This window comes from Diabrotica virgifera, chromosome 2, assembly GCF_917563875.1.
Source record: "Diabrotica virgifera virgifera chromosome 2, PGI_DIABVI_V3a".
Taxonomy (NCBI): domain Eukaryota; kingdom Metazoa; phylum Arthropoda; class Insecta; order Coleoptera; family Chrysomelidae; genus Diabrotica; species Diabrotica virgifera.
Genome location: NC_065444.1, coordinates 94,350,164 through 94,375,817, shown reverse-complemented (window position 1 = coordinate 94,375,817; position 25,654 = coordinate 94,350,164). Strand labels below are relative to the sequence as shown.

The window sequence follows — 25,654 nt, the reverse complement described above, 5'->3', positions numbered from 1 at the left end:
TCACCATTATTAAGATCTAAACTGTTAAAAAGACAATGCAAATAAAGACGATACATGTCAACTATTCGCCCAGTTGTTACATATGGAATTGAAACATGGATTCTAAATCAACGGGGAATACAATTTATTCCCCGTAAAGTAGTCTATTTAATAGACTAATGTATCTGAAAGGAAGGTTCTCAGAATGATATTTGGCCATCAAAAAAATGAATTGACGTGACAGTGGAGAAGGCGGGGCTCTTTGCCTTATCCCTATGCGGGGTCGGCTTCCCTAATTGCATTTCCTCACACAATTCTATCTTGGGTCAAATCAATGTTAATCTCCTTTACCAACATGTCCTGCCTTATCGTCTCCCCCAGGTCTTCTTTGGTCTTCATCTCCTACTCCTTCCAGGAATCTGTACTTCAGCTATTCTTCGTATTGAGTGATTAACGTCTCGACGCTGAACATGACCAAACCATCTTAACCTATGCTCTCTCATTTTGGCATCAATTGGTGCCACACCTAGACTTCCCCTAATATAATCATTTCTAATTTTATCCTTCTTTGTCATTCCACTCATCCATCTAAGCATTCTTATTTCCGCCACATGCATTCGTTGTTCCTCTTTCTTTTTCACTGCCCAACATTCAGTTCCGTACATCATAGCCGGTCTTATGGCTGTTTTATAGAATTTTCTCTTCAGCTTCATTGAAATTTTTCTGTCACACAACACACCACTCGCTTCTTTCCATTTCATCCATCCAGCCCTAATTCTACTGCATGCATCTCCATCTATTTCTACATTACTCTGTAATACCGATCCTAGTTACTTAAAACTATTGCTTTTCACAATCATTTCACCATCCAAAGATACCATTTTATTTGTAGTAACTCCATCTTTAAATGAACATTAAAAATACTCTGTTTTTGTCCTACTAAATTTTAAACCTTTTTCCTCCAGAGCTTGTCTCCACTGTTCCAGAATTTGTTCTAAGTCTCTTTCACTATTTCCTATTAACATTACATCATCAGCATACATTAGGCACCATGGAATGCTACCCTGTAGTTTCGCTGTTATCTGGTCCAAAACTAATGAGAATAAATAAGGACTAAGCACCGAGCCTTGGTGCAATCCTACTTTCACCTAAAATTTATCAGTCTCTCCCACACCTGTCCTAACACTAGTCGTTACTCCCTCATACATATCTCTCACAATCTTTACATATTCGCCAGGGACTCCTTTTTTATTGAGTGCCTACCACAGAATCTCTCGAGGAACTCTATCATATGCTTCCTCAAGATCAATGAATACCATGTGAGCGTTGGAGAATTGGAGATTCTGTATGAGACTGAAAACATCGTCAGATATAAAAAAGCTAACCAGATAAGATAGTCAAGTCATGTGGTAAGATCAGAGAAGACAGAGTATTAAAGACAGTGTTCTTTGAGAGACCAGGTGGTATAAGATAAGTAGCCCATCCCAGCAAAAGAGCAGGATGATGTTGAAGCCGATTTATCTAGGATTGCGTAGAAAATGAAGGTCTATATTGGATGCGGTGGAGACTCATCACGAGTTGTAAAGCCAGCCAAGAAGAAGACTGGAGGAATAAATCTAGAGGAATAAATCGTCTGTAGAGCGACCGTATGACATGTTAAAGTATCATGTATGGAACACCTAGTAGAAGCGGTAGGACCAGATGATATTCCTGGGGAAGTATGGAGAGCATTGGGAGAGACAGGAACAAGGTGGCTAGCAGGTTTATTTAATAAAATTATGGAAGTTGGACAAATGCCAGACGAATGGAGAAGCAGTATACTAGTACCTGTCTACAAAAACAAGGGAGATATACAACAATGTACAAACTACAGGGCTATAAAACTGCTTAGCCACACCATGAAAATATGGGAAAGAGTAATTGATAGACGGATACGTAAAGATACCGAAATATCCGAGAATCAGATTGGCTTTATGCAGGGCAGATCAACAACAGATGCAATTTTCATTATAAGGCAGTTGATGGAAAAATACAGGAGTAAAGAAATAAACGCTCATATGGTATTCATTGATCTTGAGAAAGCATATGATAGAGTTCCTCGAGAGATTCTGTGGTGGGCACTCAATAAGAAAGGAGTCCCTGGTGAATATGTAAAGATTGTGAGAGATATGTATGAGGGAGTAACGACTAGTGTTAGGACAGGTGTGGGAGAGACTGATAAATTTCATGTGAAAGTAGGATTGCACCAGGGCTCGGTGCTTAGTCCGTATTTATTCTCAATTGATGCCAAAATGAGAGCATAGGTTTAGATGGTTTGGTCATGTTCAACGTCGAGACGCTAATCACCCAATACGAACAATTGCTGAAGTGCAGATTCCTGGAAGGAGTAGGAGAGGAAGACCAAAGAAGTGGGGGGAGACGATTAGGCAGGACATGTTGGTAAAGGGGATTAATATTGATGTGACTCAAGATAGAATTGTATGGAGAAATGCAATTAGGGAAGCTGACCCCGCATAGGGATAAGGCAAAGAGAATGATGATGGAATTATTCATCGCCATAAAATATTTATTTGCAAGATTTTTAACTGTTACCAATGGTAACAGTGGTTACATGGAACGCAGTGGTCTTGTTATATTTCATTATTTCTGTGGTGTAATAAACCACAACACAATGCCACAACCTATCAAATTCAATACATATATATCAAAATTGGACAGATTGCTTTACTAAATTATTCCTTCCTTCAGATACTGTTCAACCCCCTGGAAGGTAATTTTTATATCTAAATAACAAGCTGCAATTTCCAAGTAACTCAACAATCTTTTACTCTCTACAAAAATTTAAGTCGGATTTCGGCGTGGAAATACCAAATTATATTGTCGACATAATAAAGACGCTAATCAAATTTCTAACTTCTAAGAAAGTCATTTAATTGAAAGTTAATCCTTTGCCTGTTGCTGTTATATTCTTTCTCTTTGTTATTGCTGACATACAAATTTGTTGCATTTGCATTTTTGTTGACATTGATTTCGAAATAAGAAAGGGACAAGAAAAGGCTTCCTTCTCTAACTCTAACCTTAATGTATGCAACCCGTCATTACATAATGAATCCGAAAATTGTTCGCGGAGAATAAAATCCTGAACATGTCCAGGATAAGTTTACGTTGACGCCTGCGCCTAGGAAACTAATCCCGAACTTACTCTGAATACGTCCGGGTTATACAGCGCGAATACTACTATTAATTTAGTGCCGATCGTCCTCGAAACTCCAGATGGCGTGCCTTAGCAGTGACTCTCCAGGTACCAGATGCTCCAAAGATCGGTTCTGATGGAGTAGTCTTTTTCAACGCCTCCAAAAACCCTCGAGTAACAAAATCTGGCCCTTAATATGCTTATTTTGACATGTTTATGCACTTTTGGATGCTTTTTATGCACGTTAAAATGAAATTATGCATTTCAACCCATTTTCTATGGTATACTTATGAATACTTATACTTTCCTGCATATATGGTATGCAGGAATGGATAAACAAGGGCAAGGAGGGACAGCATTTTACATCAGAAGAAAATTAAGAAAGGAAGTCTTAGAATTTAAAGCAGTCGATGACAGAATATCATATATAAATATAGATTATAAGCCGCAAAAACTATCTATAATTAACGTTTATGCACCCACCGAAAATAGTGATGAAATAACCAAACAAGACTTTTACGAGAAATTGGAAGAGACAGGTGATCAAGTGCCAGAACAGGATATACTAATTATCCTAGGGGATTTTAATGCACAGGTTGGAAGAGAAAGTTATAATCAAGAAGTGGAAGGCACACATACATTACATGACAAAACCAATGACAACGGGGATAGATTATGTGGCATGGCAGAAGCACTAGAAATGGAAATAAGTAGCATCAAACATCAGCATAAAGATGTACACAAAATAACATGGTTAAGACGTGGAACTAATATCGGAAACCAAATCGATCACATTCTGATCAAGAAAAAACAAGCGAAGTCAATAAATGATGTACGATCATATAGAGGAGCGAACATAGACTCCGACCACTTCCTGGTGATTGCAAAATGCAAAATTAAGGCAAAACCAAAAGAAACAAGAATAGCGAAAAAGAAATGGAACATACAAAAACTGGAGGTTGATGAAATAAAAGATAGATACAAAGAAGAACTTAAAAGAGGAATACAACACGAAGAACAAGAAATAGAATAACAATGGACACGAATTAAACAAGTCATAGAAAAGGCAGCGGATACAGAAATTGGCACAATAAGGAAAATCAGAAGAAATGAATGGTTTGACCAGGAATGTAGAGAACAAATAGAAAAAAAGAATAAAGCCAGATTGAAATGGATAAACTTAGGAACAGCAGAAGATATGGAAACATATAGGAGAGCAAGGACAATAGCAAAGCAAACATGTAAAATGAAAAAGAAAAGAAAATTAGAAGAAATAATGATGGACATCGAAAGAGAAAACATGAGAAATAATTCTAAACTACTATATAATTACTTAAAATTAGGAAAAAAACCAAAACCGATGGTAGCCATAGAAGAAGATATTTGGATAAGACATTTCGAGGCATTATATAAAGCAACAGGTGAGATGACACAGGAAGGGGACATAATAAGAATAAGACAGGACGCGGAGGAATACAAGGAACCTACATACGAAGAAGTAGCAGAAAGTATCAAGATCAAGAAGAGAAAAGCAGCGGGTTATGACAACATAAACGGAGAACTCATCAAATATGGTGGAGAAGCTCTAATTAGAAAAATACATGAATTAGTTGTAACGATTTGGAGAGAGGAAAGAATGCTAGAAGACTGGAAAACGGGAATAATTATAACGATACCCAAAAATGGAGACCAAAAAATTTGCAAAAACTATAGAGGAATCACCTTGCTAAATGTGACATATAAGGTCATGACGGGAATAATAAAGAACAGACTAGCAGAGCATACCGAAAAAATCATAGGAAATTACCAATATGGATTCAGAAAAGAAAAATCGATGATAGACGCTATTCACATAATAAGACAAATTACGGAAAAAGCATATGAACACAACATGGAACTGCATATGCTTTTTGTGGATTTTAAACAGGCCTTCGATAAACTAAAAAGAGGAGAATTAATAGAAGATCTAACACGCATAAAAATACCAGGAAAATTAATACAGTTAATAAAAAAGACAATGAAAGAGGCACAAGCAGTAATAGATTTAGGTCAAAAGACAACAGAGAAGATTAGGGTCCAAAACGGAGTCAGACAAGGGGATGCCCTGTCAACTGAGTTATTCATTACAGCTCTAGATTGTGCAATAAAGAAGCAACAAATAACGGAATAATTAATAAAAATGCAGTACAAAATAGTAGGTTATGCAGATGACATCGTTATAATAGCCCGGGACAAAAGATCATTAATTAAGGCATTCTCTGAAATAGAAAAAGGGACAAAAAGAAGAGGACTAGACATAAATATGGAAAAAACAAAGTACATGAACGCAAGCAGATTCAAGAAAATAAGACTAACACAAATGATAATAGATAATTACAGATTTGAGGAAGTAGATACATTCAAATACTTGGGAACGATGATTAGTAGAGATAATGAAAGAATAGACCTGAAACAGAAACTACAAGCAGGAAATAGAGCTTACCACAAAAATAAGAAAATAATAAAAGATAAAAAATTAAGGCAGCCACTGGCCTTATGGTAGTCTAAGGCCGATGCCACATTATGCGTTTTGAACGGATGCGGTGAAAACGCATCCGTTTCCAACGCAACCGGACCGACCTGTCACACTATGCGTTTAGTCTGGTGCAGGTAGTAAGCGCGTACCGATGACTCAAAACGCATCCGCTTCCAACGCAACCGGACCGATCTGTCACACTATGCGTTTTCACCGGATGCGTCGGAAACGCATCCGGTCAAAACGCATCCGGTCAAAACGCATAATGTGGCATCGGCCTTAGACTACCATAAGGCCAGTGGTAATGTATGCCATAGAAACCAACATCCTAACGTTAAAAGAAGAAGAATAGCTGAAAGTATTTGAAAGAAAAATAATGCGCAGTATTCTGGGACCAAAAGTAATAAATGAAAACAAAAGAAGACCCTGGATGAACCACGAAATAGAACAATGGATGGAAGGAGAAAACATAGTGAAAGAAGCAAAAGCACGAAGAATAAGGTGGTATGGTCATATAAGTAGAAAAGGTGAAGATGGGATCATCTTCACCTTTTCTTATTCTTCACCTATTTCTTAAAGTTATTCCCAACTGAATACGCCCTGAGACAAGAGCCCGAGACAGACCAAAAGCAAGATGGAAACAGCAAGTCGAAAACGACTTAAGAGTTATGGGAATTCGAAACTGGATCAAAAAGACTGAGAACCGAAATGAGTAGAGAAAAATAGTGACGGAAACGAAGACACACTAGAAGCTTTGACGAGAGAGATTAGAAGAAAAGTGTCCTGATCACCCATGTCTTAACGGACCATTAAAGTGAAAAACAGCTATAACTTCCACGGGAGTGTCCAGCTTATATACATATACAATAAGCTGCAATTTCCAAATAACTCAACAATTTTTTACTCTCTACAAAAATTTAAGCCGGATTTCGGCGTGGAAATACCAAATTATATTGTCGAAATAATAAAGACGCTAATTAAATTCCTAACTTCTAAGAAAGGCATTGAATAGAAAGTTAATCCTTTGCCTGTTGCTGTTATTCTATTTCTCTTTGTTATTGTTGACATACAAAAATGTGTTGCATTTGCATTTTTTGTTGACATTGATTTTCGAAATAAGAAAGGGACAAGAAAAGGCTTCCTTCTCTAACTGTAACCTTAATGTATGCAACCCTTCATTACATTATGAATCCGAAAATTGTTCACGGAGAATAAAATCCTCTGAACATGTCCAGCAGGATAAGTTTACGTTGACGCCTGCGCCTAGGAAACTAATCCCGAACTTACTCTAAGTACGTTCGGGTTATACAGAGCGAATACCACTATTAATTTAGTGCCGATCGTCCTCGAAACTCCAGATGGCGTGCCTTAGCAGTGACCCTGGATACCAGATGCTCCAAAGGTCGGTTCTGATGGAGTAGTCTTTTTCAACGCCTCCAAAAACCCTCGATTAACAAAATCTGGCCCTTAATATGCTTATTTTGACATGTTTATGCACTTTTGGATGCTTTTTATGCACTTTAAAATGAAATTATGCATTTCAACCCATTTTCTATGGTATACTTCTATCCTGGCACCATCCTGATCACAATGCAAAAAATTGCTAGTCTCCAGGTGCTGTATTTAAAAATCGATTTATTCCTGTGTTTTAGTGCTAAATGCCATTCATAAAACTTATTAAATTGCGTCTGTTGAATGTGGTGGGATTTGTTTGTTTTTTAAATCAATTAATTATTACACAACTTGTTTCCAAAGAAAAATAAATTTTAAAGCAAATAAAAATATGCAAAAATCAACATAAAGTTATGGTGTTCTTCAGAATTTGTTTAACATAATGATCTTTATGGACACTTTAATGTTTATTAAATATAAATCGTTTTACCTTTTTATTTTCCAGTGTTAGACACTGGAAAATAATTGATTAAATAATGGTTCTGAAACTGTTTTCTTGTGACATGCCTAAGTTAAATATTACGTTTGTGGTTCATTCCACGAATATACGGCTGTTTTGGATTATCGCGACAACGAATACTTATTTTAGTATACAACATAAGAAGTACGAAAGTATATAAATGGCTTTAATATTTATTCCAATAAACAGCAATGTAATTTGCAATTTACTTTCGTTCTTCATATTTTGCACAATAAAATACTCGTTGTAGAGATAATCCAACACAGTCGTATAATGGGGAATAGGGAATAATATGAAATTAAATCAAATTTATTGATTGTAATGAAAACTACACTTACATAAAAAGTATTTACAGGAATACCAATATTACGATTAAAATATAGTCAAATATAACAAAAACAAAAAACAAACAAGACTATATCAAGCTTCTAGCCTGTTGCGATCGCTTTTTAATATAGCGACTTACCTGTGAAAATACCTATTAAAAAATACCAATGAATTTATAATCATAGAAATTTTAAAAAACTACAATAATCTATTAGAGGATCTGATAACGATTCAGCAAAAACTAACAAGATACATTATACTGCTACATTATGCTGTTTAGAACTTGGATAAGTACAAGATCTCCAGGTTTTAGTCCCTTAGATTTTTTCCTTTGGGGTTTTCTAAAACCGACTATTTACGCCATTCAATCCCAAAATACACGAGAACTGTCATACAAAATTATCACTGAATGCTGGTGAATAACTTCTGAGATCCTGAGGAATGTATAATCTGGGTTTGAAACCCAAACCATCAAATAATGAAAACCCTTTAAGATTACGGTTGTTTTACCCTTCGTTCGATTTTAAAATTTGTGAAAAGTTGTTTCACTTATAACCTAATTCTTAGGGAAACCATTTGAAACAATTAAAGACAGTTTATATTTCATTCAGCTTTAGAGGCGACCATCATCCTCTGACGTACTTTTCAGAGGCTCTTCAGAGAGGCCTATGGTCCGCTCTGAATAAAAAAAAACTGTCTACCTAAGCAAAATTATACAAATAATTCACTTTCAGACAATGCAGCGACATCTATTAACACAATGAGAAGCCCTAGATTCAAAAATCTAAATACTTCTACCGTGGAACCAACTTTCTAGTTACAACCTCAATCAGTGCTTTCTCCAATTTACAAATAGTGCAGTCACTGAAAGTCTGTATCTGATGAAATAGTCATCAGATTAATAATGACATACGCACCAGAAATAGGACCCAACACAGAAAAACAAAAAGTATGCTAAAAACAGCAGAGATGACAACCGTTAGAAAAGTTAATGGTAAGACACTATAAGGCAGAGTTAGAACTGCAGATATACGAAGGAGAAGCACAGTGGAGAATATCAAGGACTAAGTAAGATTGAGAAGAATAAAATGGAACTACCATTATTATCATTATATATCATTATATAAGAGAATGACATCATCTAGGCGAGGTATATGGTTCCTCAGTCTCTCGCATAGTTGATGACTACAGAATAGGAAGATCAGCAGGAAAACCACGAAAATAATGAAACGAGTATTATGTCGCACTTAACAATTTTGTTTTATAAATGCTTAAATTTTTTAAGTTATGTAAACTAGTATAAATATTGAACTTTGATAGAAAATATGCCATTAATTATTAATGCACTTATTAATAATTAATAAGTTTTCAATTATTTCAATCATAACTTTTTAGTGAAAACAAATCATTAGTAATATAAAAAAATAAAGTAGATGTTAATTAGGAAACACTATATATTTTGTAATTTGCAATCTGTCATTATCGAATATTATCTAAGTGTTTTTACCAGATAAATTGATTTAGTTAACAATAGTTCAAATCCCACTTTCTAAAACATTTTACGCTTCTGCTAAGGGGGTTTGAGTAAGTACCTACCCATTTAATCGAACAAATATTCTGCCGCTTTGATTATATTTTATTTACCAATAGAAATATATTATTATATTATGTGTTAATAGTACCTAATTCAGTAAATAGCCAACTATTTGTAAACACACGAAAATATTGGCGAGTTTATGTGACTCAGTTGCACATTATTATACTCTGTTACCAGTATCATTTGTGGTTACAATGGTTATATCCTTGCTGTCGCTCGTAAGCCCGTCGCAGGTGTAAGCCCGTAAGCGCGCTGTGTATATCAGTGGCCCTGTTACCAGATTTAGCTACAGTCCCTACAAAAAGTGTGCTGCAGTTCACCATGGATTGGTGTCGCTGCGTAATCGATCAACTACTTGAACATTAATTCTCCTTGTATAATTTTGAAGAAAATAATGAGATTATTAAAAATGAAAGACTTATTTTAAACAATTTAAAAAAGAAATTAAAAAAAAGTAGTTCGATATTGTAAATTTAGTTGATACAGTGAAAATCCTTGGTTATGTGGTTGCAAGAAAAATAGACTGTATTGTTGGCCATGTCTTCTGGTTTCTACAGAAAAATGGGTGGACCAGGTTGACTATTTAAATATTTTTAGAGTTTTAAAAAGGAGACATGAAATTTCTCCGTTACCTATCTAAAAAGATCAAACATTTTGCTAAAATCTAGAAACATAAACTGTTTTTTCGAGAGTTTCAAGTGATATACAAATTGATATTATTGAAGCTATATATACATTTAGCCATATCTTCATTTTTTTAAATAAGATTTTTTGCATCTGGTTTTGGTAACTGTAGATAACCCAATACTCTGGGTATTGAGATTTTGAAGAGGAAGAACTGACGAAATAGGGGAAAACCGGAAGAGAAGTGATTTAAGATACTAAGAAGAGTGGCTTAGCTCAGAAGAACAAATTAAATGGGCAGAGACACTAAATCTCAAGTGAGTATTCCGGCTAGCTTCAACACACTGTATATTGGCTTTGAGATATAAAACAGATATATGGGATAATGAAATGATAGAAACAAGGGAGAAAATGAGACCTGTCAATACAAAAATTTAAGGCAACTAGATAAAAATGTTGGAGATATAATGATACGAAGGTACGACAAGAAAAGAAGAAGGGCGCCAACTCGAACAGACAGCTCGGCTTTCTGGACCGATAATTTGAAAAGTTCGAGCTTTTTGAAGTAACGAACGACAGGAAATAGATGACCGTTGATACAATGACCTGAAATAAAAAAAATAATAATTACCTTATATTGCTATATTATATACTGTTAGTAGGAACTGAAATAAAAATCAAAAATAATAACAGCAAATATATTTATAATAAATGATTTCAAACAGTGTAAATATAAATAATTTAGATAAATATACATAAACATTATAATATCAACATTATAATATAAAATAATTTAACAGTAGTGGTGTATTGGGATACACTGCATCTTTTAGTAATCATCTTATTAAGTACAAGACAAATTCTTTTAGAGTTAAATGTTAAATACGTTTGTTTATAGTAAACATGATTGACCCATATTACCACACCTGTATCGGCTTTCGATACAAGGTCAGTTTGCAATAACAAATAGTATCCTTTATTTATAATCAAGTCGACACAGCATTTTTAATAAAAACACTCTCACTTTTATTTATACCAAAACAGTAAAGAGGGGAATCCACATTCTTAGTTCTAATTTCATTGCGAAAAGATTAGTCATTGGTATTTGAGATCCCAACGGGTAAACATCACAGCTACTAAATATTATACCACCAGCTCTTTACCGTAGTTACTTCAACGTACCAATAAATGAATTTACAGTGAGTATTGTTACTTCATCAACCCTTATGGTAGGGGTAACCACCCCTCAATTATCTGAGGTGGTTCAGATAAACAGGAATCACCATATGGCGATCTAAGACCAGGCGGGAACGTATGGAACTAGCAGTCTGGAAGGAGAAATGGAAAGAAACTTCAATGTTCTTGCACCTCGACCACCCTAGATAACAGTGGGGTGCCTACATAAAAAGGATGGAGACATCAGGCCGACGCGGAGCTGAGGATGGAATGGTATGAAGATGGAACATCGTGGGAAAATGGACAATGGTACGGGACGTGCAGCGAGGACTTTTGGGTGATACGAATACAGACGTTTAAAGTGGTAAGTCCATATTATCTGTTCTTATAGTATTTCCACGATATAGGCATAATTCACAATATAATAATAATATAATCGTAATTTAAGATACACAAAATCTAAGTTTTACCTATTTTTTTATCTACCTATTCTATTTTAATTACCTTATTGGTATTATAGGGAATTTTTTTTCTCGAGTATTATGGTTATTTATAGGACGTAATGATACATTTTTATAGGATTTTTATATATTTACTAGCATATATTTTTATCTTTACCGACTTTTTATCCAATTATTATTTTACCTACTGATTTTTATGACATTTTGATTTGTCTACTGATTTTTATGGTGATTTATATTGATTGATATAATGATTTTTATTGCAATTTACTATATTTTTACTATTTTTGACATAATATTTTATATACAGGGTGTCTGCGTAACTTGGAACCATATGGGAAACTTTTTTAATATCAATTTTAAGTTCGATTGTAGCAGCGGAAGCGAATAGTTCTCTGTGTGATCGAAGTGCTAATTATTAGAGTTGTTGTTGTTTTTACCAAAAAATGGAATTAAATTCAGATGGCAGAGGAAATCCACCTGACAGAGGAAGGATTGACGATGTTGCTAGTAATATGGATTATGAAGTTAATGAAAAACAAAAACAGTCTGAGGAAATTATAAATATTGATATTAATACACAATCAAAACAGGTACCGATAACAAATCCAAAAAACTTTTTACCAGATTATCAGGTAAGCAATAAAACAAATAATAATATAGGCCAGTCCATAATGTCAGAGGTGAAAAATAAATACAGTCAAGGTGACCAAGGTCCTTATTTTGTTTTTATGCAGAATAAGGAAGGCAACATCGGCCGATTGCATCGTATCGCGACAGCTCGCTTAATTTTAGGTGCAGTACCTGCAATTAAAGATAATATTGTTAATATTAATATTATAGGAAAAAATAAAATTAAAATTGAATGTAACACATATAAAAGCGCTAATATTTTAGTGGAATGTAAAAAGTTAATAGAAAGAAATTACGATTTATATATTCCAAATTTTTTTACTCAAAAGAGTGGGGTAATTAAAGGGGTAGACAAAAATATTTCAGAAAACGAATTAAAAGGTATTATTGTTCCAAGATACGGCAATTTTAAAGTAATAAACGTTAAAAGAATAAAGCGAAAAGAAAATGATCAACTGGTGGAGACGGGTACGATAGTGGTGTCTTTCAGAGGCCAAATGATTCCAAAACAAGTAATCATTGAGCGAATGATATACCAAGTGGAACCTTATGTTCCAAGAGTAATACAATGCCTTAATTGCATTAGGTACGGGCACGTTACGTCACAATGTCGTGGTAAGAAAAGATGCAGCAAGTGCGGACAGGAACATGATTCAGATGTATGTGATTTAACAGATCCCACTTGTATATTATGTTTTGGAAACCATTCAGCATTAGATCGAAACAAATGCGCTGAGTTTGAAAAACAAAAGGGTATTAAATATATAATGGCAAATGAAAATTTACCTTTTGAAGAAGCAAAATTAAAATACAGCAGTAGCTATAGAACAGTCCTAAATTCAACAAACACAGGAAATAGGTACACAGTGACAACCAAAAGAAAATGGAGCGAAGGAGCTCAAAATAAATCAGTTTATCCTTATTCAAAAGAACACGAAAATATACTGGACACTGCAAGCGCTTCTGCTTACCCGTCGCTACCAGTTATAAACAACCCATTATATCAAAATCAAACAAAAATAGTCCAACAAAACTCACTAACTAGTAAACAAATTACTGATAATATAGTAACAATATTTAAAAATTTCTTAGACAAAAACTTAATTCCAATAGCAAACAAACAAATTTTAGACGACATTAAAAGTAATATAGAAAAAGTTTTAAATGGCCCTAGTAAATAATAAGATTTTACAATGGAATTCACGATCAATAGTGAACAATAAAGGCCATTTTGAAAAGTACATTTTCGAAAATAAATTCTTAGCTATTCTTTTAAGTGAAACTTGGTTAAAACCAAATTCAAAGATAAGCTTTTCCCAATATAACATCCTTCGTGAAGATAGATCAGATGGTTATGCAGGAGTAGCGATATTATTAAGAAAAAATATCAATTTTCAGAACAATTTAAATTTTTATAAAATAAATAATGTCATGTGCGTTGCACTACAGATTAAGATAAATAATAAAAACTTAAACTTATATTCCATTTATGCAAAACCCAAATTATGTGTGTCAAAAAACGAATGGGTTAAATTTTTCAATAGTTTACACAAACCTTTTTTAATAGGGGGAGATTTCAACTGCCATAATAAAATGTGGGGGTGTGATGTCACCGATCAAGAAGGTATTTATCTTTTTGAGGCTATGGAGCAATGTGGACTTAATTTCCTAAATGATGGGTCAGAAACATTAATTCGTAAACCTATGCATTTAAATAGATCTGCTATAGACTTAACAATTTGCTCTAGGGATATTTATTACAAATTTGATTGGCACACAGAAACTTTGAGTCTGGGTTCTGATCACTACCCAATAGTAATAGAATTTAACCATAATACTGATAGTAACGTTACTAATAGCAATGCTGTCATTGACACTAATGATATATCTAGATCTAGAATTACATGGGATATTAAAAAGGCAGACTGGGCTTTCTTTACCTATCTCTTAAACAATGAAAAGAATAATAATATATCAGATGGTTCAGAGCAAGAATATTCCACATTTTGTGACTCAATCAATTTAGCTAGTAAAAGCTCTATTCCAGAGAGGAAGAGAGGGCCCTATGCAAAATTTAATAAACCATGGTGGAATGATGATTGTAGGGACGCTATAAGACAACAAAAAGAAGCTTTTTTGCAGTTTAAAAGACTATCTAATTACGATAATTACTTAAAATATCAACAAGCAGAAGCTTATAAAAAAAGAATTATTTTAGGCAGCAAAAGAGCTTCTTGGAAAAACTTTTGTAGTAGTTTAAATAAAAATACACCTATTAGCAAAATATGGAATGAAATCAGAAAATTAAAAAACGTTTATAATCCTCCCAATAATCCGATAGTTGAAAATGAGTGGACAGATATATTTTTTAATAAAATTGCTAGACCTTGGGTTATAGAAGGAGAAATTAATCACAGGAACCCAACGGATAATAGACATGACAATGACGAAGCAAACGAAGACAACATGTTTCTCACTGAAGCATTTAGTCTGGAAGAAATAAAGAACTGCCTAAAAAGACATAATAATTCAGCTCCAGGATTAGATGGTATACACTATAGTATGTTGTATAATTTACCCATACATAAGAAAGTTCAACTACTAAACGTAATAAACAATATCTGGATGAGTATGGATATACCACGTGCATGGAAAGAGTACATCATAGTTCCAATTCTTAAGCCACACAAATCACCAAACTGTCCGGATTCGTATAGAGGCATTTCACTATCATCATGTGTGTTAAAAACAATGGAAAGAATGATTAAATGTAGACTAGAATTATGGTTAGAAAAAAATTCTAAAATACCTGCAACACAATTCGGCTTTAGAAAATCATGTTCTACGATGGAAAATTTAACGCACTTAATACTGGATATATATAACTCATTTTCCGCCAACAAGTCGGTATTTGCTACATTCATAGACATAGAAAACGCATATGACAATGTGAACCTACAACTTCTATACCACAAAATGAAGGAAATAGGACTGCCAGATACACTCTGCTGGAAACTTCATCAACTTTACACCAATAGAACTCTTTATCTTCAAATCAATAACAAACTAATAGGACCCAGAGTTTCAAACATCGGGTTACCCCAAGGGAGCATCTTAAGTCCAATATTATACACTATTTATACAGCGCATATAGGTCAAAGCATAATTACTAGCAAACAAGGTAAAATATTACAATTCGCAGATGATATATGCATATATGTAGACCAATTGGAAATAGAACAAGGCAGTAGAAAAATAAATACAGTATTTAAACATCTACAAGAAGACCTAGATCAAATAGCATTAAACATATCAACAAAAAAAACACAAGCTTGTATATTCTCCCGAAAACGAAACATTCCAGAAGTAGTGGAGTTGCAAAATGTCTCGTTTAAAGTTCAACCTAAAGTTAAATATTTGGGTATTATACTGGATAGGAAAATGATTTGGAAAGATCATATTGAGTATATCGTAGCAAGAGCTGACAAAGGGTACAATGCGTTACGAGCAGTAAACTATACAACCTGGGGAGCAGATCCCAACATAGCATTACTAATGTATAGGTCATATATAAGGTCAATATTAGATTACGGATGTTACTTTTACAATCAAGCCGCCAAAACCCATCTTCAAAAAATAGACATCCTTTCAAATAAATGTCTCAGATTATGTATAGGAGCTTTGATGAGTACTCCAATATCAAACCTAAGCGTAGAATGTAATGAACCACCGTTATGGTTAAGAAGGAAAATTCTGTGTGAAAAATTTATAACTAAAATGATAACTAAAGAAAGCATAATATGTAACAACTGCCACAAACTTTGTATAAATGACCTAACCACAGAATACTGGAGGAAAAAGACAACATTACTACTTGCTGAAAGTTACAATAGATTAAGACAATTTAAAAATAAACTACATACATCAACTCTGCCATCTATGTTTCAGATAAATCTAAACAATATACCAAACATACAACCAACCTACATGAGAGATTACTCGAAATTTCCAGTGTACTTAAGGAATGCCATGTTTAATGTGGATATAGAAACTTTATTTCCGGGACATTACCAAATTTATACCGATGCCTCAAAAATGAATTCGAGGGTGGCCGCTGCCGTATGGGACCCTAGGACAAGGTATAAAGAGGGTATACGACTTAATGAAAATTTTACAACATTTTCAGCAGAACTTATTGCAATACTGAGAGCATTGCAGTATATAAGCAGTATAAACAATAATGAAGAGAAATTCCTAATCCTTACAGACAGCAAAAGTGCTTTACTTAAACTGGAAAGTTTGAAGGACATATCAAACTACATATATATTGATATTATTAAGGCATATATCGCACTTAAGGATAAGGGCAAACAAATATCATTTTGTTGGGTAAAAGCCCACTCTAATCTTAAACACAATGAAATAGTAGATACTTTAGCTAAGAAGGCTACCGAACAAGAAATTGAAAGTGAATATAAATTAACATTAAATGATATTTACGCTAATATTACTAGCAATAAAACCAAAACCTGGCAACAATGGTATAACAACTCAACAAAAGGGCTATTCTATAAAAACATACAATTAAATATTCCAGCTAAATCCTGGTTTAATCATTATCACGGCGAAAAAATCGTTGTTTCATATATATGCAGACTTAGATTTGGACACTGTCTAATTCCAGAACACAAATTTAAAATAGGTCTTAGTGATAGTAATCTTTGTGAGTGTGGTGAGTTAGGATCTGCAGAACACATGATACTAAACTGTAGACTAAAGATAATCGAAATAAATCATTTCATGAATCAAGTATATAAAGAAACCAATATTACAAGACCTTTTAATCTAATAACAATATTATCTAGTTTAGACGAACGTGTATATGAGATCCTAATTAAACACATACTTAGTATAAAATTAAAATTGTAAACTATAATACCTGTGTTTATCCCATTTGTCTACCTACCTTTCCGTGGTCTAGTCTTGTGTGTGTGCATTGCTCTGAAAGACCCCTGAGCAGAAGTACTCCTTGTTGACATTCCTTATAATACAATTAAAAAAAAAAAACAAACAAAAATAATAATAAAAAAAAAAGAAAAAAAAAAGAAAGAAAAAAAAAAGAAAGAAAAAAAAGAAAGAAAAAAAATATATATAAAAATAAAAAATAAAAAAAAAAAAAAAAAAAAAAAAGAAAATAATAATAAAAAAAAAACATAATAATAAAGAATAATATTGAATAATACTAGAATATATTTATGATATAGATATATGTATATAAATGAAATATTGTATGATTGTAGCTAAAGATTAAATTATCCATTTATTGTTATAGAATCTAGGTATATCTTTAAAATACAAAATCTTATTTTAATAGTAATATGTGAGATAAATATCTGTAGAGCAAAAATAAGTTCGGCTAATGGATTAAGTCCACAGTCAGGAAATTCGATGACACACACACACACAATATCAATTTTACGAAAAAAAGTCATTCTTTATAAAGTTCTCTGCATAGTCTAAAACCTAAGATGCAATCATCAGATATCAAATTTTGTCAACAGTATACGAGGTATGTCAAAAATATTAATTTCGGTCAAGAGCAAACTAACTTTATATTTCAAAATATCAAAAAATTTTATTACGAAAAGTTATTTGTAATTAAAAACCATATTCAAATATGCAATAACAGCCTTCTACTTGAAAAAAAAAATTCTGAAATTTTCCTAAATTACCGATTCCAAACATCATTTTTATTTATTAGTCATGTAACAACTCTTTTATTAATAATTTTAAGAAAAAAAGTTATTCTTCATAAAAATCTGTGCATGGTCTAAACCTCAAGATGCTACCTACCATCAGTTATCCAAGTTTGTTAATTTTATACGAGGTGTGTCAAATAATATTCTCGTGACAAACTTGGATAACTGATGGTTGCATCTTGAGGTTTAGACCATGCACAGATTTTTATGAAGAATAACTTTTTTTCCTAAAATTATTAATAAAAGAGTTATTACATGTCTAATAAATAAAAATGATGTTCCGATTCGGTAATTTAGGAAAATTTCAAAAAAATTTTTTTCAAGTAGAAGGCTGTTATTGCATATTTTAATATTGTTTTTAATTACAAATAACTTTTCATAATAAAATTTTTTGATATTTTGAAATATAAAGGTAGTTTGCTCTTGAGCGAAATTCATATTTTTTTACATACCTCGTATACTGTTGACAAAATTTGATATCTGATGATTGCATCTTAGGTTTAAGACCATGCAGAGCACTTTATAAAGAATGACTTTTTTTCGTAAAATTGATATTAAAAAAGTTTCCCATATGGTTCCAAGTTACGCAGACACCCTGTATATATATATATATATATATATATATATATATATATATGAATTATTTGCAAACAATCTACCTACTTGTTTTGGTAATGAAACCTGTATGGCCTTCCACTTTGAAGGCACTAGATGGCGCCCGGTATTTAAAATAAAATACCTAGAACGCCGAAAACAAGAGGCAATAATTGCTGCTTTCTACTTTAACAAAAGTATGAAAATAATGTGTAAATAATATACGAAATTAATATTCACACCTCCGTCTCTCCTACCATTCGTAGACCGGTTTCTGCATTATTGCGTCATCAGTACGACTTTATAGGAAAGACGAAGATGAGAACATTCCTTTCGTATATCTGAGGCCGCGATGCAGCCAAAAAGTCATTCAAAGACTGGTGCAATCTGAATTATTTGCAAACAATCTTAGGTAGATTTTTTTCTAATGATATCTTTCGCTAAAAGTGGAATGAAATAAAAGTATTTACAGACATCCCTCTAGAAGAATTTGTTTCAGCAGTCGAAACAACATTAAAATCAACATATTTTATATATAAAAACAAAATTTTCCAACAAACAGATGGATGCGCTATGGGTGCTAGCATATCTAGCGCCATAGCTCAATTAGTTCTAGAGCACCTAGAGGAAATTGTTTTGAATAAAATAGATTTCAATATTCCTTTTTTCTATCGATACATAGATGACTGTTTAAGTGCAGCACCAGAGGACAAAATGAATGTTTTGCTAAATGAGTTCAATAACTTCCACCAAAAACTCAAATTCACGTTAGAAGTTGAAAAAAATTGTCAAATCAATTTTCTGGACCTGACCTTACATCGAGACAACAGCATCATAACTACTTCATGGTACACCAAAAAAAACCTGGTCGTCAAGATACCTAAACTTCAACTCTCATCACCCGTTGTCCCAGAAGAAATCAGTAGTTATTGGCCTAGCCGACAGAGCCATCAGATTGTCTGATCCCATCAATAGACCTCATGCTATAAAAAAAGCAAAAACAGCACTAACACTTAAATCATACCCACATCACCTCATTGAAAACACCTTCAAGTCACGACTACATACATTTTACAACAACAAAAACAACAACAAAAATAATAAGGAAAAGAAGAAATATATGTCTTTGCCTTACATACAAGGGTTATCTGAACAACTTTCGAATCTCCTAGCCAAGCATAACATTACAGTTGCTCACAAAGGATATAATCTCTTGAAAAGGAATTTTACTAAACTTAAAACTAAAACCCCGCAATCAAAAAAATCACATGTTGTATATGAAATTCCTTGTTCAAATTGCGATGGGGTATATATCGGACAAACCAGCCAGCTACTAAACTCTAGAATTCGGTCTCACAATTATGACAAAAATAACACTACAGCCCTCACAAAACATGAAAACGAAAAGAAACACAAATTTGATGTCGATAAAACTAAAATCCTAAAAAGTGAACCCAACAAAAAGAAGAGGGAACTGCTAGAGTCCATAGAAATTAAAAAAAATAACAAAGCTGTCAATGATAAACGGGATGTCAAAAACCTTAATAGGGTATATTTCAACTTAATCTAAAATTAACTATATAATATTTCAGCACGCCTATGAGACGAAGACAACTATTTTGACTTAACATAAAATCAAACATCAATAAACACCATAATAATTTTTGACACAGTTCATTACTCTCTTAACGCAATGACTTAGTGGGTCCGTTCCTATGCTTTAACATTTTAACATTGTTTTAATTGTGACGTCTATTTGTGTACTTGTTTCAAAACTAAATTTACGATTGCATGGTAAGTCGATTTTCTTTTAAATTGTATTGTAGCTTTCAATAAATGTTGTTTTAGTCAATCCTTGAAAAAGGCATGGATTTCCTGCCGAAACGTAGGATAATATATCAATAAATATGGTCATAACATCATAGACAAGCTTTTTTTATGAACCTAAACCCAAGAAACATTGGTAAAAAAATATATCAAGGTTCAAGAATTAAACTCAAACTATATATATATATATATATATATATATATATATATATATATATATATATATATATATATATATATATATATATATATATATATATTTATTATACCTCGTAAGACTATCGAATTTATGCTTTCGTGTCTCTGATTCTTTTGGAAGACAAAGTTATACGCTCATTTCAAGCTGTAAACTTAAGAACAGTAGTTCCAAGTTCAATACATCAGCCAATCGACAAGGAAATAGAGGAAGAACAAAGCGACGAAGAAGTAGAAGAGGAAAAAAGTGACGAAGAGATAGAGGAAAAAATTAACGAGGAAATAGAAGAAGAAAAAGGCGACGTAAAACAAGATATAAAAATATTAAACATGGTTCTGACAATTAACGAATTTTTGAATATGGTAAGCAAGGTATTGCCCAACGAGTTTGGTAAACAACGCGGGTAAACTACAACCATTTTTAGACGCATTAGAGCTACTTGGAAAAATAGCAGAAGGACATGAAGAAACAGCGATAACACTAATAAAGACAAGATTGACCAATAAGGCTAGAAACCTGATAACCACAGAGGGTACGATCCCACTTATAGCCGCGGCACTGAAGAAAGAATTAAGAGGCGACAATCCGAAAACCATAATAGACAAATTAGCAAAGAAAAGGCAAGGAAACAAAGATGCAGCAGCGTACGCATCTGAAGTAGAGGAACTAGCGGAACAGTTAAAGGTAGCGTACATAGCGGAAGGAATGCCATTGGAATTAGCGAAAAAATACACAACGGAAACAGTGGTAGCAACAATGAAACGAAATGTTAATACAGATAAAGCTAAGTTAATACTGGAGGCAGGCAATTTCACAACACCGCAGGAAGTAGTATCCAAATTTTTATCGATTGATACGACAGAGGAGAACACACAGGGAAGAGTGTTCAATTATAGGACGAATTATGAAAATAGGAGAGGACAGCAGCAATACAAAAGAGGATACTATAACAAACACGATAGAGAAAGACGAAATAACTTTGGACAACGGAACGAAGGAGAAGCAACGGACAACCAACGGAACTATTCGAACAGAGGATATAGCCAATTTAACAACCAAACGTACAGAGGGAACCAGAGAGGAGGACGTAACAGAAACGTAAGGCTACTGGAGTTAGAGGACAACCAAGAGGAACCGGAGAACCCGCAGTTGGGGTTTTGAATGAACGAAACAATGGAAGTACACAGTCAGAAGTGGAATATAATATTTACAACTTCGACTTAAACCTAACGAATTTTGTACGAATGAAAACAGGAATCCTAGAACATACAAATACATTTATCATAGACACAGGAGCTGATATTTCAATACTGAAATGTTCACAAGATTTTATGAAGGAACATGTGAAACCAAACACAAAGGCGAAAATAAAAGGAGTAACTAAAGGAGAATTACAAACAATGGGAGAAGTTGAAATAACACTAGAAGTAAAAGGAGCTCGATTTGAGCATATCTTTCAATTAGTTGAACCTAGCTTTCCTATTCTAACCGACGGAATCATTGGGAGAGACTTTATTTCAAACTTTCAATACATACTAGACTACGCTAACCTTAAAATGCACATTAAAGAGGACAATGATTGTTACATTAGTACGAACATTTTGGACAATATAGAAAATGACACGATAATAATACCGCCTACATGTGAAATTTACAGAGTCGTAAAAATTTTTCAAACGCTGAAGAACGACAGGATAGTGGAACAAAAGGAAATACAACCAGGAATATTCATAGCGAGAGCAATTATTTCAAGTAATAATCCATATATTAAATTTCTGAACACAACCTACGAAACAGTAAAAGTAGAGACAAACGCAATCAAAACATTAGACATTAAATTATTCAACATATATAGACTAATCAACGACAGCAAGGACAGGAAAAAGGAATTACGGGAATCATTGACGTTAGACATTCCAGAATACATACGCGATAAGTTAGTATCTTTATGCGAAGAATATTCAGATATATTCGCCCTAAGGCATGACATGCTAACATGTAACAACTTCTACGAGCAGAAACTGAGAGTTAAAGACCAAACTCCGGTATATATTAAAAACTATAGGACACCTCATGCACAAACAGAGGAATTAAACCGACAAGTACAAAAACTAAGAGACCAAGGAATAATAGAACCGTCCACATTAGAATACAACAGCCCAGTAGTGCTGGTACCGAAAAAAGCGATAGATGTAAATAAAGCATGGAGATTATGCATAGATTTTAGACAACTGAACAAGAAAATAGTCAAAGACAAATTTCCTTTACCAAGAATAGACTCGATATTAGATCAACTAGGAAGAGCAAAATGGTTTTCAGTTATAGACTTAATGTCAGGTTTTCACCAGATACCATTAGAAAAATCATCGAGAAAATACATATCGCTTAGCACGGAAAATGGAGCATTTCAATTTACCAGATTACCTTTTGGATTAAATGTAAGCCCAAATAAATTTTCAAGGATGATGTCAATAGCATTTTCAGGATTAACACCAGACAAAGCATTTCTTTACATGGACGATATAGTAGTAATAGGAATATCTGAAAAACATCACCTAGACAACCTGAAAAAGATATTCGAGACATGTCGAAAATTCAATCTGAAACTTAACCCAGGAAAATGTCAATTTTTTAGAAGAGAAGTAACATATTTAGGTCATGATCTTTCTCAGGAAGGAGTATCACCAGACAAAGCGAAATATGCAACGATTGAACAATACCCGACACCTAAGACAGCAGAAGAAACAAAAAGATTCGTAGCATTTTGTAACTATTATAGACGTTTTATTCAAAATTTTGCTGAAATATGCAGACCACTCAACAGACTATCAAGAAAAGGAGTAGAATTTTTTTGGTCAGAAGAATGTGAAAAAGCATTCAATAAGCTTAAATCATCTCTGATGAAGCCACCGATCCTAAAATATCCAGATTTAAATAAACAATTCATCCTAACAACAGACGCATCCAACGAGAGTTGTTCAGCAATTTTAAGTCAAGATTATAACGGAATAGACCTACCAATAGCATACGCATCTAGAAGTTTCAATAAAGGAGAATGTAATAAACCTATAATCGTTAAGGAATTACTAGCGATTCATTGGGGAATTAATCATTTCAACTGTTATTTATATGGAGCACCAAAATTTTTAGTCAAAACGGATCATAAACCCCTAATACATTTATTTGCAATGAAAGAACCAACTTCGAAACTTACAAGGATCAGATTAGATTTAGAGGAATACGATTTCGAAATAGAGTATATAACAGGGAAAAATAACTACGCAGACAGCCTTTCAAGAATAACATTACATCAACTAAAGAACCTATACATAGACAATACCCATATATTAGCTATAACACGAGCTCAAGCAAGAGAAAAGAAGAAAGAAGCAAGGCAAACGAAGGCAGAAAGTGAACTCGCACTACAGCCAGAATTGCCAGAAGTCCCCAAACAGACAGTAAGAAAGGTACTAAATAATTTAGAGGCGCATAGACTACCAATTTTGTCTTTTGGAGCAGAACTAATCTCACCAAGACTGAGCATTAGGGTCAAAAACAAAATAAAATGCAGCAAGAGCATAGCCACAGGATTCAATCATTTCGATTTAAACCAAATGTTGGCACAGCTTGATAAGCTGGCGGTAGAGAATGCAGTACGTAAAGTAAAAATATACGTAAACGATATTATTTTTAAATTGTGCGCAATAGATGAATTTATTAAACAAGGAAACAAAATATTGAAGAATGTAGAAATATACATATGTGAAGTACCAGAAACAATAGAAGATGGCAAAGAAAACCACAGATTAATAGAAGAATATCATAATCATCCGATGTTTGGAGGACACTTAAAGAAAAATAGACTAATAAAGAAGCTAAAAGCAAGATTTAGATGGAAAAATTTGGAAAAAGACGTAAGAAAATACGTTAAACAATGTCATAAATGTCAAATCAACAAACTGAAACGAACACATGTCAAAGAAGTCGTGATATCGGACACTTCTTCGAAACCAGAGGACACAGAGTTCATAGACACGATAGGTCAATTCACTAAAAGCAATGAAAGCAATGAAGACAAAAAAGAGCGGCTAGAAGAAAATAAGCCCAAAACAACATCACAACACTTTAAAATAGGAGACCTAGTTCTGGTAAAAAGGGAAGAGAAAGGTAAGTGTAATAGTTTTTGTGTAGGTCCCTTCACAATAAAAGAGGTAAATAACGTTAATTGTAAGATCAGAATGGAAAACAATAAAATCAAGGAAATACATAAGAATAGATTATATGCTTACAATTCGAGAACACAGTGAGTGACAAGTGGAACGGGAAAAATGTTGATAACGAACATTTTTTGTATTTAATTATTAGTTATAGGAAATAAAAACTTAACTTGTATTGATTAAAACGCAGTAAGTAGTTGGTGGTATTATCAGAAAATTTTCTTCCTTTTCCGTAGTCAGAAAATTTTTGGAGGGAAGGGGAAGATGTATTGGGATACACTGCATCTTTTAGTAATCATCTTATTAAGTACAAGACAAATTCTTTTAATAGTTAAATGTTAAATACGTTTGTTTATAGTAAACATGATTGACCTATATTACCACACCTGTATCGGCTTTCGATACAAGGTCAGTTTGCAATAACAAATAGTATCCTTTATTTATAATCAAGTCGACACAGCATTTTTAATAAAAACACTCTCACTTTTATTTATACCACAACAGTAAAGAGGGGAATCCACATTCTTAGTTCTAATTTCATTGCGAAAAGATTAGTCATTGGTATTTGAGATCCCAACGGGTAAACATCACAGCTACTAAATATTATACCACCAGCTCTTTACCGTAGTTACTTCAACGTACCA

General features: G+C 33.3%; 2 protein-coding genes across 2 annotated transcripts in view; both read left to right on the top strand.

Annotated features, from left to right (window-relative positions):
- LOC114330391 (ABC transporter G family member 23) overlaps window positions 1-25,654 on the top strand; it is a 436,441-nt gene that overhangs the window by 229,292 nt on the left and 181,495 nt on the right. The gene's annotated exons all lie outside the window — the stretch shown is intronic.
- Window positions 20,474-25,654, top strand: part of LOC114349497 (ABC transporter G family member 20-like) — a 636,826-nt gene continuing 631,645 nt past the window's right edge. The window contains exon 1 of the mRNA XM_050643852.1: window positions 20,474-20,564. The gene's annotated coding sequence lies outside the window, so the exon portion shown is untranslated. The remainder of the gene's footprint in view (window positions 20,565-25,654) is intronic.